Source organism: Neodiprion lecontei, chromosome 2 (assembly GCF_021901455.1).
Source record: "Neodiprion lecontei isolate iyNeoLeco1 chromosome 2, iyNeoLeco1.1, whole genome shotgun sequence".
NCBI classification, from domain to species: Eukaryota; Metazoa; Arthropoda; class Insecta; order Hymenoptera; family Diprionidae; genus Neodiprion; species Neodiprion lecontei.
The window spans coordinates 9451325-9471468 of record NC_060261.1 but is presented as its reverse complement, the minus strand read 5'-3'; the positions used below and the strand labels follow the sequence as shown (position 1 = coordinate 9471468).

At 45.8% G+C, this 20144-nt stretch overlaps 1 long non-coding RNA gene across 1 annotated transcript in view; it reads left to right on the top strand.

Moving 5' to 3' along the window:
* Positions 1-20144, top strand: part of LOC124292878 — an 89488-nt gene that overhangs the window by 62488 nt on the left and 6856 nt on the right. The window contains exon 3 of the long non-coding RNA XR_006902827.1: positions 1043-1252. This is a non-coding gene — a long non-coding RNA (uncharacterized LOC124292878). The remainder of the gene's footprint in view (positions 1-1042; positions 1253-20144) is intronic.

The window sequence follows — 20144 nt, the reverse complement described above, 5'->3', positions numbered from 1 at the left end:
CACAAAGGGCTTACTTCTTTTGGAATGACCTCAAGTGAATTGATGAATTCAAAAGACTTTGAATAATGCCAACTAATCTCGAGTGGACTGATGCCAATTTAAATCACTGTATCGATTGCAAGTGAACTCGAGTGATTCGAAATGAATTGAGTCGACTCCTGATGGAATCTATACCTGGTTGACACTGCATGATTCGAGTTTGAGCAATGTTGAATCCATTGCTCTAAGCGATAACTGAAACTCCGATTCGAACGACTTACGTTGAAAGCTCAGGAGAGACTCCACTTGAATTGGAGTGCTTTGATGAAACGGGTAATTATAATAATCCGGCGAGGATGCAGCCTGTGAGTAGGCAACCGAAGAGGCTCCTGAGTGCGCGCAGCAGTCGGATTCGAAGCGAGTGGTTCGTTTCTCGCTCGCCTCGCTCGATCACTCGGCCGTTTGTCTGTCTCTATGTATGTCTGGTTCGTATAAAGCTTGTTTGCAGAAGCAGCGAGTTGTTTCGACAGCGCGCGGTGCGCAGGCGACGAGTGTTTGTCAAATGTTTGACCAAAATGTTTGACATTTCCGTACGGTACCGAAATTAAATGCGATGTTTGATTGCCAATATACAAAGTGTATATGCACGAGGCATATAAATAGGTACATATGTACATGTATGTGGGTATATTGTGCATTAGTGTTCGATGCTGCGGCAGTCAGGAACCCTCTGATGTTCGTTCACTGACTAGCCTCGTATATTCGTCAAATACAAAACCACACGCGTTCAAACATACATGCGTACGCATACATTATATACCCCGTCGTATATAAGTATCAATATCATATACAAATAATGGGGAATCTCAGTGAGCTGACGTTATCAAGTACCTGCCGTCATTTTTCCAAACCGCGGCATCGTTGCACAATTGTCAATCAAACCAGGTTGATACGATTCTTCATTTTTCGTCGATTTTTCCCATCACCTTATGAAGTCGCAAATTTTTCACACCTACCCAAGAAACTTGATTTACCGAAGGAATTGAATCAGTTTATTTTTTAGGTTAGCGGTTGTCAAACTGGCCAACTGGTACCGTCTCGAATTGAACCTGAGAAGGTCTTTCATGTCGGAAGAGGTGGGACTTTTGAAAGCTCCTAAGCCATCGCTGAGTACTTTTGACGTGACTCCGGTCTCCCAAGTAAATTGAATTCGGAGTACAGCACAGAAGAGAAAATTTCGGAAGGATAACGAGACGTTTAAGGCGTACCAGACGTGAGTACAATTACAGTAATTGATAGAAAAATGCATTGTTGCCATAGTTGTTGTCATTCCCAAAGCCCTGTATTAATTTAGAATCACAAACGTGATTATACAACAATTTTCGTACAATACTCGTTACCCTCGATTGTCTCATGAATTCCAAATCCAGCCGAGGTGCAACCGAACGCGTGTCACAAATCACAGTTTATTCTAACTCCAGGCATACGCTGGATGTTGTGGTCGTTCCTTCAACCTTGAATGTTGAAATTGTGTTGTTACCATCACCGTCGACAGCCACTGAAGCGCTGAATTACAGACGCGTGCATCGTCATGCCTCGTTGGTTCCCGTTGCCGTTCGCATTATGCTCCTTGTCCGACCTTTGATGCGGGAGCAGAGCGCTAGATGAATGAACGTCAAATGATGCTGAGTGGATGTCAGATTGGCGGTGACTCCGTATTTTTCAACAGTCGAGTTCTCTCGCGTGCTTCCAATACTGGCACGCATCTCCCATGATTAACTGTTACGCAGTGATACCTACCTGTGTTCTTTTTCTCCTATATGGCCGCGTAGCTGCGGTTATAAACGCATGGATTCGATAAAGTTCGACATCAGGAATCCTGTGCAATTTCCCACAACCAGCACGTCAGACTTCCAGACCCTGGGGCTGCAAATTCATCTCGTCTGGTCCTTCGCGCATACTTATTCCCAGTCCTTGCGCGCGTACTTAAAACGACTCGGTAGGCGCACCGTCTAGGTGAGTAGAAGGATGTATACGGTGTAAGTACGTGGGTGAAAGTTAGGAGAATGAAAAAAGTTGGCACGCCCTCCAGGGAGCGTACCGTAGTTATAACGGACTTTGGAATAATCTTCATTGAAAAAGTTTCCTCAAATCTAGCGACGTGAAAGTGTAGCCATCCTCCTCGTAATACGTACAATACCGTGAGCTGTGCCCCCACATTCTGCAGAGACAAAGCTCTCGGTCTCGTCGCACCGTGGAAGGTGTGTAAAAACGGATGGGGCAAAAAACGGTCGAGACAGAAATACGATAAAAGGTAATCGAGGCACCGAGTAATTTGTCTGGTAGGGAAATTTTTCGGGCTCTTATGATCGGTTTCAAGTATCTTTCCATGCATCTGTGGATAAATTTATGTACAGCAAAGAGACCAAGAAGATGGCATAGCTCTCTTTCGGCTTCCATATCGGACCGCTTTCGGTTGGGTTTACAGTTTAGTGGTCCCTGAGCTGGTAAACGAGCGCGGCAGAGTTCTATGGAACAAAAGTAAGTGCCGCTCCAGTTACAAGGAGCGTTTGTGATCCTAAGTAAACAGGGACCAGTAAAACAGCTCTCCAAGCGGTTGTATAACCAGGATTAATCTTCGCACCTGGCCAACTGTCGACTTGAGAGACCGTCCCGAAGAACTTTGGACAGATTTTCATTTTGCCGACGTGGCTCGTTCAAAGCGGGTGATTTCGACCATTTTTTTTTCTCTCTTTTCCTTTCGTCGCGCGTTCTCAGGTTCACAAATGAGATCCAACGTCATCAGAGTTAAATTCTATCACCATTCCGAACTGTGCGTTCACTACAATACAATATGCATCTTACTTTCCGGACGTTTTGTCGTCTATAAATATTACCGAGTTTTATAACTGACAGCTGAAATACGTGTGCAGATTTTCTCCAGCGATTGACGGATGGACCGCCTAGGTATATACACATATACTCTTGCGCACATTTCCGTATGAATAAAATAGAATCTATTTGTCTCCTGGCAGCAGAATGCAATTTTAACTTTATTGGCCAGAGCGTAGACGGTGGTACGTTTGCATTAATTGATTCCACTCGAGTGTAAAAATCAGTCGAATGTAATGGATTGATTTTTCATTACTCGATAATCAAGGTTTGACGGTATTCTTTTTATTTTTCGTGAATATATGCGACGAACGGCGTGTTCGAGAAACGAATGTTCGTATCTCGTGATGCAACATGCGACACAGATTACACAGACCGAAAGAAAGGACCGACTGCAGGGGTGGAGGGATGAAAATGAGACTGTTGACTCGTTTAATAATTTTGTTGATGCCAGCGACATCTGCTTCTCGGTGACAATCCTTTCACTCGGTTCGCTTTCTCCGTTACTCGTTTCACCCCTTCACCCTCCCCCCGCCTTCTTCCTGCAGCACCTCCTGTCACGGTTTTGTTTAATTAATCATTTTGTATTAATAAAAGCCCTCCTAATGAATTCACTGATTTCACACCGTTAATACGAGTTTAATTTAAATTGAATGAAGTGCCGGATCCCCTGCAACGCGTCCCCGTCGCCACCCCGATGCCCGCCCCGTCATGGAAGTGAGAGCTCTACCCCTGTAGCAAATCGTTTCTTCGTTCTTTTTCCCGCCCTGTTTTATCGATCTTCATTCTATCCGCAGCCTCGTTGCTGCTGAAATGCTCTCGAACGCTTTGCTAAAAGGTTGTCGATTTTTCAAACCGCTTTATTGCCCTCCTCTACACTCGATTCGCATTTCTCCGGCACCGCAAACCACGATCCGCGTATAGTACCTACCCTGTCTATATGCCATCAGCGCTATTGTACAAAACCTTTCAATAGTAGATTCTTCTGTCCTGTTTGTACTACGAGCAAAGGTTCCACAGAAGCATTCCCTAGAAACTGCTGCGACACGCTCATCGCTCCCATGACGAACTCTCAGAACTATTATCGAAAACCCGATTTTAGGATCAAGGTACTCTGTACAGTTTCATCGAAGTAAATTCTTCCAACCGATTGAAATTGATGTAAAATCAAAAAACGATTTTCCAAAACTTTTTTTTTAGATGAAACTGTTCATTTTTGAAGATTTTTTGTTTTCGTTTCAGTTCAATATGCTCCAGCTTTTACCTTTAGCATCGGAATATCACTTATATTATAACAAAAATTTATGAAACTTGAATTTGATTCTATAATACGTTGAAACAAGTAGCTTTAATTCCTTACCTGTTTGACGTTCAATAACCTGTCAAATTTTCGATATCAGAATCAGCGTCAAATAAATTTTCCCCAAAAAGCATTCGTTCTTGGTTTTTTCTTCATTAAATAAACATCTCGCACAATATTCACGCGTTACAAAAAGAAGAAGAATAAAAAAAAAAAAAAAATATCCGTAGGTAGACAAATATTCTATGAAATTTTTCAACGCACAAATTCATTGAAAACTCATCGTTCAGAATGCCTTTCTTAATTATATTTAAAAATTCTCAGATCCGTCCGGAAAAGCGTCGAAGCGAACAATATATTTAGAAAATACCGATTATGAAAACCGCACGTTAAATACGTAATCTGTATAAAGGATCTCCGAGTGCGTGCAGGATATTTGATGTCGAGTCGATGAATGCCGGTGTTTCTTGGCGGGTCGGTCAGGGTGCGCCACAGTGCCCGCAAGCTCGCGGAAGATCCATAGGCGCAGACCACCTCCTCGAGCAGCTTTCAAGCTCTCGTGGGCGGGACCAGGAAAGCCGCACCTCGAACTCCGCCTCTCCACCATCATCCCCCAGGAGTTGTTCTCCCCTCCATCCTCCCCCCCCCCCGTTCCCTTCACCCCCTTTCCCCCCTTTAACCGTCTTCCTCGATGCAGTCTGTTTTTCTCTTCGGCTACGTTACGTTGTGCGTTGGCATTAGTATTTGTCGCTACATGTGCGAGCTGAGACGGCACGGGCTCAGCGACGATGCTGGTCCATCTCCATCTCCATCTCCATCTCGACACGCCAACGCCCACGAAGAAGACACACACAGACACACACAAATTATATACACTACACCGAATTGTACCCAGTAGTACCTACACGTTGTCCTGGCAACCTTCTCACAGGGTCCTGCATTATGCTATCGTTGTTCATACGCGATGCATATAATACCGTATAACATCGCGTTCGCGATATCCTCCCTACTCCTGTTCTCGTCTCCCTCCGACTCGAGCTTTTGGCCACCCTTGAAGTGAACCAAAAATTTCATATATCAGCTTTGTAGAAATTTTTTGGATAATTTTTCGTTAATCTTTTTTAGGTCGTTCATGATTTCCAATCACGTTAAGGATTCATAGACAATACTGAACGGTACATTGTACCCTTTACGAAATATCATGAACTATATTTTATCAATAAGTAGATCAATAGTTTTCGAAAAAACAAACATCGAGATTTTAAGCGTGAGATTCTCTAGAATGTGTTTAGACGGTTTTTGTTATTACTTGGCCGCAATTTTGCGAGAAGAAAAGTATCTTGAAATAGTTCCGGATTTTCATGCATCGATCGATCTAGATTTTTTTTTCCCCTTTGCTCTCAAGTGTTGAAAGAGTAGATAGATTAATGAATTAGTTAATTAAATTAAATTAATCATATTAGTCTAAAATAATTGAATTTTCCATTGATGAAGAGAAATTTATAGACTGCCTCGTACGTTTCAATCGCTGCAGGATGGTTGCACGGTTATCTGGTTTATAACCAGCTCGTATCATATCGCCCAGCCATGGGTATAAATCGCATCTTTTAATTTGCTCCCAGTCTTAATCCGTTCGCCCAGCGACGGACTGAGATAAGCAACGCTCTTCTCCAACTGCACAAATCTTCCGTTTAATATTTATTTTATTCAAAGTCTCGGATAACGCGTATACATTGTAGCTAGCTAGCTTATCAGACGTGGCTGCTGCTCACGAATGCAGAATGAAACTTGTGCAATAATATTAAGCCGTCGTGCTTGCAGCCAATGGTAGATTAAATACGTTTTTCTTAACCTTCTGTTTTTCCCTTCTCCCCCGTGTTCACCCCTCCGTCTTTCTGTTTTCCTCGAAAATGTTTTCGATTGTGAAACACTAATACACGGGAAAAAGTATTTTTTCGCATTGAAATACTCACGCTTTATACTCTGAAAAAATATAACGCCTGCAGAGATCAAATAATTTTATTTACCGATTTAGCTAAGTGTAAGCTTTGTATTAAAACTGTTTGCTCGCGTAACCCTTTTCATACCGAAAATATCAAACTTCTACGTTATTTTTATCTATAATAAATTCTCCATTCAAATTAAAAGCTATCTGAAAATAGAATCTTGCTGGAACGAATGTTGAAATGAAATAATCTTTCGGTGGGACGGTTATTCGACTTTGTGATTTGTATGAGAGAAAAATTTTCGACATCTCATTCCCCGTTATTTCAGTATTCAGAAGTTTCAAATTCCAAATACTTGTGAGCATTTCTTTATTCTACATATTTATAATTTTCATGAGGTGCAATTTTAATTCTGATAAATTTATCGAAAGTATCATATTTGTGGTCGGTATGGACAGAATATTTTTCTCCACTACAGCTGAATAATCAAACAACGGAGTAATTTTAATAATTTGAATTTGGATTTTATTAAATGAAATTTTTCACTTTTTTCAAAACTTACTGTCAACAAAAATTAATTAGTACACAATGAAATGAGAAAGAAACTATTTTGTTACATAAAGAAAACAAAAAAAAAAAACATACGAGTCATTCGAACAGTCGCGTATCGGTAGGTGATCCCACCCACAATCATGAGTCATTACAAAATCAAAGATGAATCGTTTTGAATAAATATGTTGTATCGGAGAAAACCACAGTAAGAGAAATTAAAAAAAAAAAAGAAACGGATGTGTTAATATCTGCTGTAATTCGTCGTTAAAATTTTTTCATCCAGCGTGCACTAAACTTTCAGAGAGAGTTGTGTAAATGAGAGGCGTTGATTTTATTTCGCGATTTTTTTTTTTTTTTTACTCTCATTTCCTCAACTTACACGGCGAGTGGGGTTCGAATTGGCCTGTTCGCTTTTCCGCGGCAGCTAAATAATACCCGAGGCAGCATCAGAGACCTTCCGACGGAGGTTTTCTAAGTCGTGCGAGGGTTCTCCCACGAATTTATTCAGTCCACCAAACTTTGTAGTACATCGTGTCCACCCAGAGGGCAGGTCTTCGTCCCCGTGTACCTTACAGCGTACGCGTTATACCCGCACATACACACACGGACACGGACGCACCCGCGAAAGCAACACGGAAAGCCGAGTTTCGTGCGGCCAATACACGCGTGTCTAAACCTCCGGGCATATATACACGAGTCGCGCTTTGTCCGGTCTCTCGCTCGCAATTAGGGTGGCCCCCGTCCCCCCTTATCCCACCTCTCGCGGCCCCCGGCCGGCGGGGATCGCCGCTAAGTAGAAAAGCGTGTAGCCACCCCTGAGCCCAGGAAAGGTGGTGGATGGCGGCGGCATCGGGCACGTCGACGGACGGCTGACAGCAGCTGACCACCGTGCCACACACAGTCGTCGGGAGGGGTGGCCTCGACTGGGAGCTGAAAGAGGGGCTGAAACTTCACGTGCGATGTGTCGTCCATCCCCCTTGTCCGTTCTCCACGGTTTATACGCGTATCTACCTTTTATAATCCGACTCCGGGGCGAAGAGTTTTCCGCCAAATTTTTTCTTTACACACTGAGAAAAATTTCATTTGTTACAGTAACTAGATAAATTCAGTAAAACAGGTTTCGTTAAAAAAACTGTTTGAATATTGTTCTAATTACGAAAAACGAGGTACGCCTAACCATTTTGCGCTGTCGTCGATCATTTTTTGGTCATTGCAACGAAAAATCGGTTTCTGAGGTTTACTCTACTTTTTTAGTTAAATAAGGCTTTGACATAAATTTATTGTTGCACAAGCATTAAATTTTCGCAACAGTTGCAAGAAAAACGAGTAACAGCGATCGTAATGAGAAGGAATAATAACGGATACTAGACTTTCCGGTAACAGCTAGAAAACTAATTTTCATTTTTTACCTAGAACTATATTTTTCGATTGTGGTAAAAACTGAAAATAGTTAAGGACTGAGCGGTAACCGGGAATAAAAATGTCTCTCAGTGCCCGATTATTTTGTAGATGAGAAATTTTATTCAGAGTTGATGTGCTTTCGGTTTTTATGATTTTAGGCGGTCAGTGTCAGGCACCAGAATCGCCGCGATAACGAACCAGGGTCGCAATATCCGATTTTCGAACAGGTTTAGATCTGATACGAAGAATTTGAAAATTAAAATTTTCGGGATATAGAAATGATCACGTTTGGATCGAAGGTGAAAATATCGAGGGGGTATTCACTTACGGATTAGGTGGCAAACGATTGTAGGATTTCGATGATTTCACGCGATTTGCAATAATTTTTCACGGTTTTAAGCTATTTCACGTAATGTATAGCAATTTCAAGCGACTACTGATCGAAAACTACTCTCTAAATATGAATCAGTTACAAGTATACTGCTAGAAAAAATCAGTGTGTACACTGAAAATCAGTGAAGTATCAGTGAAAAGTCACTGGAATCATTAGTGTATACGCACTGATTTTTTCCAGTGGTATACTTACAACTGTGAATCAGCAAATTTTCACTGACTTAAATTTAGAGAGTAACTAATTTGTGCTTGGATTTCGAAAGATTTTGATTTTGATCAATTTTCGCTTACGATTATTATTTCATTTCTTTGTTTCCATTAACTTTTATCAACCCCCTCAATTTCCTCAATTTGCAAGATTTTCATCTTCGGAAAATTTTATTTCGACAAAGTGTAGGTTATACGTCAGGTCTTCAATGTTAGTAAAAAGTTCCAGATCTGTAAGTACAAAATGTACGACGTACGTCGATAAACTTGTATAAAATACACAAACTTTTATGTACTTTATACGTGCGGATGAAAGCTGCTACCTCTATGGATATAATGGATACGCCGTATCGTGTATCTGTATAAGCTGGATACTTTGTCGGCACCAAATTCTCTGTTCTTCTATTTTATTTTCCTTTTTTTTGCATGCGTCTAACATCGCTATAATAATACATATGATATATATAAACATACCGTATGCTTGTTCAACAAGAGAATTTCATACCACCATCCATCTTCTCGACAAAGTCGTTTCCCCCACTATTACGGTAACTGGGAAAAATTTTTAAAAAAAGCACGAGCGAAAGAAAATTTGCGTGATTTTCGAGAAAATAGCATGCATCTGTTAGTTCTAATATTCTGTAGGGCAAATCTGGTACGCCTACGTGCAGGTATTTGAAACTATTGTCTACTGTTTGAGAGATGTGAAGCTACAGTCGCAAATCCAACTCGCAATGACGAGTCAATATCACGGTATACAAAAAATTAATGAATCAATCTAAGCTATAATCCATTATGAGGACTCGATTTGTTTTTTCTCAATTCTAGTATTTGGAAAATTGTTTAATTTTTTCGAACGAATTTATATCGAATTGATAATTGAGACCTTTTTAATACTATCTGGTAATGAAAATTCCATAAAGAAATTGATGCCGTGACGAACAGTGGTGGATAAGAGAAGAAAAAAGTTTAACTTCAAGTCTCCTTAACGAAATCGATTGGTTGGAGAGAACGAAAATGGCGATTGGCACAACTCTACAAGGTAAAAATCCACGTCCCCTGTGACTCGGCGAATTACGGACATAACCGATAATACCATATCCTAGGCGAAGGCGTAGTGTAAAAAGAAGTTGAACAAGGTGAGCAAGATGGAAAACTGATGTAGCTATAGATACGTGGCGAAGTAGTTACGGAGGATTGCCTCGGTGCGATACACTCTCAGGTTGGCATCGCCGCATGACTGTGTAAACCGGGCGTATAATGACACGGATATACGCACACAGAGATAAGGGGATGCAGGGTGTATAGCTATATACTAATACACCTACCATAAACGGGTCCCACAGCAAACTGCGGAACACTAATATTACTCGAGTACCTACGTACCATTATACATAGCGCTGTATAAGGGGCCGGTGGACCAGCGGCTGGGCTGGTTGGTAGGTATCCTTCGGAACACCCCACAAGGGTATCGTTTGTCTAACCACCCCGGTAGGCGGTGGAGGGGCGATGCAGGGCGCCGCAGCTTCCCTCGTCAAATTAATAGTAACGTTGATAAGGCGTAAAAATACCTTACGAGATGTCCCGGACCTGATCCTCAAGGACAGAGGATCCGTTGCGTGGATAACGCGAAGCGGATTCGCGGATTCGCGGGTACCTGGACTGCACGCAACACGGAGCGCAGATAGCAGAGATTGCCGAGAGCGGGTGGAGGGGGTGTCGGGACGCTGCCGCCGGCGCCTGGCCACCGCTGATACGGTCAGCCGGAGGATAAAGTAGATATTAACAAGAGATGATCCGTTAATGAAGCGTATGTTCGCCACACTACCCGTTTCGCCTCGCTAGTTATAACCCGACCCCGCCTCACCTCGCCCATTACCCGCGAAGCCTTTCCTGTTATCTTCCGCGGACACCGCTTCCCCGGTCCCTCCGGGCACCCATCAACCCTGCCCCGATGGTTATTATTAAACTTGCCCAACTACGTCAACGCCCGCTTTCAATTAGCCCGTCTATAAAGACCTTTGGATATAATACGCGTGTACGCAGCTACCTTGTCACCACTACCAACGTTACCTCGACCATGTTCGAGTCCTTTCCGAAGAGACCGTGATTCCGCTCGTATATCAATGATGGAGTCTGCATGGGACACCAACCAGTCGATACTCAAATCTACTCCAATCCCTGTACACTTTCAGGATGCTGTATTTGCCGTTCGGCTTATAGCAAAAGTGAAGGTAAAGAAAAAGCACCGTTTTCACTTACCTCGGTAATTGTACTTCTGGCAAAGGGTCTGCAAATATTTCAGTATTTTTGAACGACCGTCCAATTTCACTCGTTTCTTTTTTTTTTTTTTTGTTCACGTTGTGGCAGATCGATTATAATACTTCGTAATTCATCAACTACCATCGTTATGAAGATTGATCTGGTAAAGTAGTTTCAAATGAAGCAGTAACAAAAAGCTGTGCATCATCGCGTTCCTTTTGTTCGACGATTCCATTATTCGGAAGTGGATTGAACAAGAACTTCTGCACGGTCTCGAATTTGAAGTTTTCATTATCCTGCACCGGCATGTTTTCAAACGTGTAGTTGAGCTGGCGATTCCGAGTCGAGGAAAGAGATATTGCACGGGGGTTGAAAAATAGAGAGTATAAAGTACCGTGCAGATGCGTTATAAGCCGGAGGAGAGACTGTCGAGAAAAGATCGCGGTGCATGCTGCTCCAGCGACAGCGGTAGCGTAACATCAGTGAATGCATATTTCTGTAGTTCAAGCGACGTGACTACGTGTTTACTATTAATAAGCCAGCTTTTACAACCAAGATCAAAACGGCACCGGGTCTAACGAGCAGTCAGCAATAAAGATTCCACCGTCGAGAACCCGTGCGCTGATGATTAGAGGAAACCGAGTCACCGCGAGCACGCTTAACCCGGTCGCGAACACTCGTTCTTACACGCCTTCACCTCCTCACCAACTACCGAACTAACAGAGAATTATAAATTAACCACACTCGTCGTTCATTGGTCGGTTTGTCCGTCAACGCGGTTAATTAGATCGCGAATGGTGCAGGAAGTAACAAGCAGCTTGGCCACCAGCGTCAGCACAATTGTCGAAAACTCCTGCCAAAGATACGGTAAAGGTAATTCGAAGTGTGAACGCAATTCGCGAATCACGTGTGCTTTATGTACTCATTATATTCACTATCCTCAGCCATGACTCTGTGTGCTTGTGGAACACCATAGGGTATAGCTCATCACAAGAAGCTTTGCCGATAGGAGTCCCTTGGTGCTTGACACTGGACTCATTGATCACAACTAACTGCTGCCTCTGACCACCCACGGAGAGATTATGAACACTTGTAAGAATTTTATTACGATAAAAAGCTTCAGCTTAGATGAACTCAGGCTTATCGTTGATGCAGCCGAAGTTTTAGAACTCTGCTCAAACTCTCCGAAATACTAAGAAAATGGTTACACCAATAGTTGATCCGCTGTTGAAGCGAAAAAAAATGGACCTGGAGTATCATTGGATTTGTTTGTTTTTTTTCCTCTCTCTTGCCATTTTTCTCACCCAGAATTGGACGTGCGAAGTTTGCACACATTGCAGATATTGTGCGTTTATCGCGTCGATCGTATGGCAATGTGACGTAAACAGCCGGCCTATGAACCGGATAAACGACGAGCCCAGAAGGTCCTTAGAGACGCTGGAACCGCGCAGGGAGACGAGGAAGGTGAGGCTAGGTGTTGGTTTAAGGAATATGGGACAGCTATCAAAGCGGGCATCTTTGCGGCGCCAAGGACGCGGCTAACGAGCCGCCGTCTGGCCATTCAGCTCGACTCTTCGCCTCGTTTACCTTATACCTAACCACCTTCGTGGCCGGCACCACGTGTACAGGTATACGTGCACGAAATTTACACCTTCGTGTTGTCCGAGGTTTCTCTATGCAGGTACCCGTACCTGCTCTCAAACCCAAACGATCGCCACTAAGATCACCTAGACTCCATCCGACCGGGACGCCGTGGTCTGAGAAAATCTCATTGAGGACGGAGAATCAGGAGAAGATTCGTGAGTAAAGGAAAATTAAGAAACGCTGGCAGTTGATGGTTCATGCTTCCTGATTATTTATTTCATTGCGCGATGACAGGCTTTGACCACCTTCTACAATTGGTTTGAACATGTCCGAAATGCGATACTTTGACCGACTGTTGTTTGAGGAGATTTGTAAGTTGTATATGTATAATGATTTGGGGGGATGCGGACTTCAGTTGGAGCCCTAGTGTCTGTTGAATCCCATGCTCGAAATCCAGCGCCTCTCGAACGGGTCTCTCTCCCATTGAGTACGTGGGCGCATGGGATCTCTCACCCATTCACGCGGTGTTCTCGTACCTGGAAGTCGGCCTAATGATATGCCCGAACCCCGCTCAATGGACCTTTCGGGAATTCTCCGACGCTTTCGAAGAATTAGGAATTCCGAGGTCGGCTCCTCCGGCTCCTCAACTTCTCCCGCCTGCCTTTGCGCGGGAGCTGCTGCTGCTGCTGGAGAAGGAGCAAGACAGTTGAGAGGAAACGTGAAGAGAAAGAGAGAATGAGTCCGAGGTAAAGAAACTAACGCACGGTTTGTGCGAATCGAGATTCTCTTATTCTCATTCTCGCCAGATTTATAAGTGCTGCCAGTTTCCTCTCGATCGCGCCTCTACGGATGCCGCGCGTTCGTCTCTCAAGCCCGCGGTACTGGTTAACTTGACAAGTACATTTTTCAACAACTTCAGCTAACTGGAAGCAAAGTGTTCAACACAGTTTCTCTTCGGGATTTGTTAACCGGAAAATATTTATTCCACATAATGCAGACGGTAATAAATCCGATTTAACAGTTTAAATAGTTTTCCTTCAAATAGAATTCTGCAAAGTTTTAATATTCTCAATATCGATGTCATAGTAAAATCTGCAGACATTCGGCACATCGCAAGATGAAATCATGTATTAAAACAACGTCCCTCAAGGCCCACCGTAGTTGGGGAAATAAGACAAGTTTCCAATGTGTGCATGTACCCCTTTTGGCTGGTGAAGCGAAGCGAATGACGAGGACAGTATGGTGTCGGATGCGCACACTTCGAGGCGAACACAAGGTTCCAGAGATGGTGATGTCGATGTTCAGAAACAGGTTTACGGCTCCGTCGCCTGTTCCTTAATTCTGAGCCGTGCATGTCGATTGTTTTATGGTCTCTGATTCGTGGCTTCTCGACTCTCAGGTGTTGCCACCTTGGAACCCGGTCCGGTCCTGGACAAGGACCTAGGACGACGACTTCAAAGCCGCCAAGGTGGCGCCAAGTCGGTTCGCGCGTTCCGCGTTGAGGAATTAAACTTCTTGCCACCCGCGCCGTAGTGTTCGCGGGATTTCAGTAGAAAAGTGGCCTCGGTGTGAATTTTTTTCCCCCGCGTAGAAGAGCGGAGCTTTATAGCAAACTCGGACTAACTGGTGCCAATTAAATGGAAATTTATCCAATCGAGAAAGTAACAAAGTGCCGACGACGTAAGCGCGCTGGAAGAGCCCAAGGATTTTCCTCGGCTTAATTTTTACGAAGCCACTGAGTAACCGCGAGGAATTTTAAGTAAATCAAGAAGGGGTGTTGCACGGCGTTTATTCCCAACTCTGTGCTCCCCGCCTCTCGTTCCCCCTTTTATTTTCCTCCATTCTATTCCATTGGCCAAACGACACGGCAGCGTGAGAATTCGTTTACTTTCTTCTCCTCTGTATTTCTCTCTCTCTTTCTCTCTCTCTCTTTATCTTTCTCCTTTCTCGGTACTTCTTACCTCGCCATTAAGCAGACAATGTCGCGGGCACAAGCTCGAGGTACCAACAGCCTTAGCTGACGTGTCACCGGGCGTTTTATTCCTGCCATTCAAAAAGTGCGAAAGTTTAATTAATTTAAACCTACGGTATCAACCGGTATTGCTCCTCTGAAGAAGAATAAGAAAAAGAAAAAAAAAAGAACTCCCTTGCTCAGCAGAACTTCTTTCAGAGATCATTTTACTCGCGGCACTTGCGGTCTGGTTAAAAATTGATAAGCATTTCGAGCTGACGAATGATTTATTCTTTCACGGAACAACGAAACGTTTGGAAAAAGTTGTGCTCGAGTTTCGCGTGCATGGTTGGTTGATCCGTTGATCGAAGCTTAAGGTGAAGATCTTATTTTGGTCGTATATTGTTTGCACGGTGAATCCGTAGGACTTTCTCAACGGTGTAGCTCCCGTTGAGATAACATTACGCGTGTAGATATCTAGTTCTTAGCCCTGCGGGGTCAGGGCACCAACGGTTTGTTTGTTCTGGTTGCCAGGTTCTAAGAGAACGGTGAGTGATGACCCACCAACCCGCGGAGAGAAGCCACTAAGCTTTGACGACACGGGTCGCCGGCGTGGCTTACCAACCACCCCGACCTCCGACCTCCCCTTCCTCTTCCTCTTCCGCTTCCTATTTCTCCGCCACCCACAACCCCCGGGACCGTCAAGCCCCAGACTTGGAAGTAACAGTGACGTGCACACAAGTTGAGGAGTGCCGAGGACTTATAGGCCTAAAATACACCCGAGACTTCTTTCTCTACTCATTGTCAGATCATCGTCGAGTGGCGATTGAATGATTCCCAAGCAAAGTGGAGGGGCCCGTGGTGCGATTCACGAATTTGGTCGACCGACGGACGGCGCGTTAACAGCGTCGACAAGAGGCGTTGAAAGACGTGCGAATGGCGGTGTGAAATACAGGAACGCGACCTCCGGGATCATCCTCGTTGCCGCGAAATAGCAGAGTGGCAAGCGCGAAGGAAGGAGCAGAAGAGGTGGAAGATGGAGATGTAGAAGAGGAAGTCGAGAGCGTCCGAACTTGGGCTATACTCACTCCGTCCTCGGTCGTCGCGGTTGAGCAGAAATAAAGGACGGGGTTAACAGCCGGGGCCGACGCATTCCAGGGCGACTACGAAGCGTCAATGCGCCCGTCGACGGCGCTATTCCGGTACCGCTGCAGTAACGCTCGAGTCGAGTTGCTCCGAATCCACGAACGCGATCCATCCGTCCGTCACTCCTTCGGCGCTGAGTTCTTGGGAGCTGTAAACAGCCAGGCTCCTTGTCGATGATTTGTGTCGAGGCGTTCCCCGACAGCACGCCACTGCCACAACTATCTTTGTGCCAAAACCATGCAATGCGTGCCTCACGTGCGGTTCGGTACCTTCTTCTTCGTCTTCTTCTTCCTGTTGGCCATCTCCAGGCTCGGTATCTACCGTCAGCCTGTTGTAGTCACGGTTGTCGTTTTCTCCGCGAAATTTAACGAGAGGATAAACGAAAGGTTCCGAATCGCGCGCGAAGGTGATGGAGAACGGAGCCTTGTCTCTTCTCGAACCTTGAAGGGTGTCGGCGAAACTCGAATTATTTAAATGGATTACCCGCACGCTCGCGCGCCGGTGTCTCAGCGGGAAAGTTTTACGAAATTTACTAATCTGCTCTTAAAATTTAGATGGATTATAAGAGGAACGTCGGATGAGAGAGGGAGGGAGGGAGTGAGGTGAGGCCTCGAGGACTTCGTACTTATTATACTTAGCTGGATGACGTCTTTTTAGGAACTAACAATGAGGGATGGCGGACCGAGTAGACGGTTAATGCAGTGGAAAGTAAGAAACGGTAATTAATATCAATTATCTTTCTGTTTGCGACCAGCTCTAATTAGCCCTGCCTGCAGTGACTCTTTCTTCCAAGACAAAGACGCATTAGTGGGACGCCTTCGCCGCACACCCACTAATCGTCTCTTTTTAACTCAAGGAAAATTTTCAATACACCTCAACATATCGTTCTCACCGCAGTATGAAATACTACATTTTATCAACGAGACCACAACTGCAGACTCGCTTCTGCAACATCAGTTCGCAGCTGACCATCAAGTCGTAACAGCCGTAACCACTAGGGTAATGAAGCGAGCATGGTATCGAGCTTGTTCGTTGTTTGACGAACACGGTTGGTTCGGCGGTGAGTGGACTAGACGTCTGCGTTGCACTTTGACTGGACAATGAAGCGCGTTAAATTTGCAGATACAGACGGCTCCGCATGCGAGCGCGATATACCGATGAACCTCGTTACGATGTCGTAACACTGACCCTAAGAGGCACCATTTCGATGGATGTAATTTCCATACCTAGAAGTCGGTTTTATACGAGCGATACACAGACGCGGACATGAATCACGCAGTGTCGGCGATGGTGCTGCTGGTCTGTCAAAATCGTTGCGCTCACATGGGAAATATTACCATACGACGTGTTTCGCACTCCGTAAATCGAGCGAAACGCGCCCGTTTTACGAGCGAGTTACCTACGACGTGCATGAATTCCTGGCGCCTCGATGGTTCTCCCGTGCAGCGTTTCCAGGATACAGAAACTTTCGAGAGGCGTGCATCGTTACGAGCACCAGAGACCATGCAAAACCATGTCACGATCGAGGAGTTCTTAGGTCCTTTCTTTGTTATACTGTTATTATTCGAGTGGTGGTGGTTGTTTTTATCCTTCACCTACGCCTTTTTATCACCCCTTCTCTCCCCCCTGTCCCTTTTCTGCTCCGTTACTCCCCACTTTTTGTCCACCACGAACGAAAGACGAGGAGACGATCGCTTTTCGCCTGCAGCGTCGAAGCCGCGCCTAATCTAATGGGAGACACAACCGGGTCCCGGGGGAGTTGGGACATTTCAGGAGCATACCGCCTACCTGAAGGCGCTACTCTTCGCCGGCGCTTCTCAGCGGGAGTGAGCGAGACCGATCGAGGTGTGGATCGCGAGGGCGCTAGAAGTTCTCTTTGAACAGCACCGCCACCACTTGTCGTTCGATCGGCGGCGGTCCGTTTTAAATCCGATCGCTTCTCCACGCTCGCATGCGCGCGGTTGTATTCGTGCGTAGAACGCATCTCCGAGGATATGCAGGGAAGGGGTGCAGGCGCCCGTTTCGGAGGCGCAGGGGGTGGAGGACGCGTTCTTGTACGCCTCGTCGACTACGCGACACAGATTTCCTTTACATTTATAAGTCCGCCACAATGCCCGAATAAATTGTCTGGCGGTGGACAGCCTTTAGCGCCATCGGTTCATCCCCTGCTTCCCTAGCTGCATCCTGCCGTCAACTAAATACTTCGATACCATCTGCACTGTATCCGTGTGCTTATCCAGGTATATATATATGTATACCTACGGCCGTTGTGTGTCGACGGAATCGAGGCTACTCACTGTAAATCGAGCGTTATTTATTGGATCAGTATTTTGAATCTTGAAGACTTTTGACGTGCAACTGGGGATGTTGTCTTCTTGATAATTGAAACTCAAAGTCATGTCGATGTTTTCATCAACTCTTCGCATTTTAAAATCCGTTCAAACGTGTCGGATTAGTAACGGGCACATCGAGTACCTACTTACGTCTGTAATGGAGGGTAGAAACAGGAAATTTCGAGTAAGGATAATAGGGGGTGAGAAATTTTCATTAGATACTTGACCAGCGATATCTCGCCTCGGGGATATTCGGACGTTGAGTAAACCGATACGAGAACAAAGTTGTTGGGATACTCTTGATTCCCGAACAAATAAACGCATCACACGTCTTGGGTGCGGATCGATCGACGAAGCGGCGGGAGTCGAGCAAAGTAATATAAAGTCTAGAGCCTGCAGGTCATATAGCAGTCATAAAGCTGAGGGCTTGCGGCCCCTCCCACCCGGCTCTCTTTATCTCTTACTTTCTCTCTCTTTCACTCTCGCGGCGGAAAGTTCGGGGGTAACCTTTGGCCCTTCGACTCGGTGCGGTGAAAGCTCGCGCCCGACCACCGCCTAATATAAAGACGACTATGGCGCGGTTGGATGAAGCAATTTACATGGGGGTCGCGAGCCTCGAGTCAATTCCGGTATACCTACTCCCGTTTTCCTCCCGTGTCAGGGCCATCAACTGCCCGAGGGAGCACCGCCGACACGGCCGCGTAAACCGCCCGGTATTTTCATCCGAGAATGATATTAAGTCGTGCTTCAACTGCAACCCCGCAAAACTGACTGACTTACCGACTGACTGGATGAGTTTTAAATTGCACGTTAAACCACAGACGGCCTGCAGTCTCATACCCGCGTGCCTGAACGTCGCCTTCCTGAGCTGGTCCGTCGTCCGTGTACAAACGCGGGCTGGAAACTTGTGCGGAATCATGCTCGCCGGAGTCTCTGCGTGTATAATGGCCTGTATATATACGAAGATTTGCGAGTAACCAGCAGGAATTGCATATAGAGTGCGCCTCGGCTGGCCGGCGATATCAACAAGACCGCACCGTTCGGATATCAACGGCCACCGCGTGTCGACGTCGGTTTCTTTCCGCGTGTGTATAGGTGCGCAATCGCGGCCTCGGTACCAACCAGCGTTCGTTGGTTGCGTGTATGCGTTCACGTGTGTGCAGCCCATACGCCAACCACGGAAGCTGTTTGTAAGGACTATCTCTACGCGCCGTGTACTTGATAATGTCGGGGCAAAGTGTTGTCCGCCGACCACGTTACACGGATACCTCAAAAGCGGTAGGAGTCGAGTTTGGACCGGAGGAGGTGGTGGGGGGAGGGGGGGGGGGTGGGCAGGGGAGGTGGATATCTACTCTCGAAGGAGCCGCCGGGCGGAGGCGGGGGTGGAGGAGGTTGAAGAGGTGGTGTAAGGTGGTGGTGGTGGTGGTAACGCGGCGAAGGTTGTTAGCCGCGGTGGGAAAGAGAGCGGAGAAATAGCGGCCATGTTGGAAATGGGAGGGAAAGGAGAGAGAAAGGCAGAGTGCGCGAAGCCAGCGGCAACGATCGCATGCGACCGCCGATCGATCGCGGCTGGGACGCAGCACGCGGCCGACGCGACCGTCCAACCGCGACCGAACGCCCGACCGACCGCGGTGCCCAAACTCCATCTTGTTGACGACCACGTTTTTTCACATCGGCAACGACGCCGATAGGCTCGCCGGTACCGCGGTGGGCGTTTGTCGGATTTTTCCTATTTTGTCTGGTCGAGCTCCGCCTTGTACTGCTGCTGCTGCTGATGCTAACTGCCCGCGGTCCGAGCTTCGTCCACCTCTTACCCATCCGCTGGATTGTCGCTTCCTATATGCCAACATTATCTACAAACAGGGTCGGCACTGCTCACGGATGATCGCGATCAAGCTTTCCGGTTCGTCGTATTATTGCGAACTTGGTACAGAACTATATGCCAGTCCGTACATGGTCCAAGGCCTTCGGTTGTCAAGGGTGATCAAGAACCGCTGCAGACTTGATGATCGTAACGCTAAGAGACAATCATCGTGTGCATGGTTTATCTGTCTCTATGGAATTGCACAATGATAATAATCTATAGTCGACAGACGGATGAACGTCAAGAGTTGATCGGTGATCCTTGGAAAGTCGTATATTTCTTGGTCACTCTATGGACGGTGGATGAAATATCGTTGTCAGAGGTGTTGAATTCG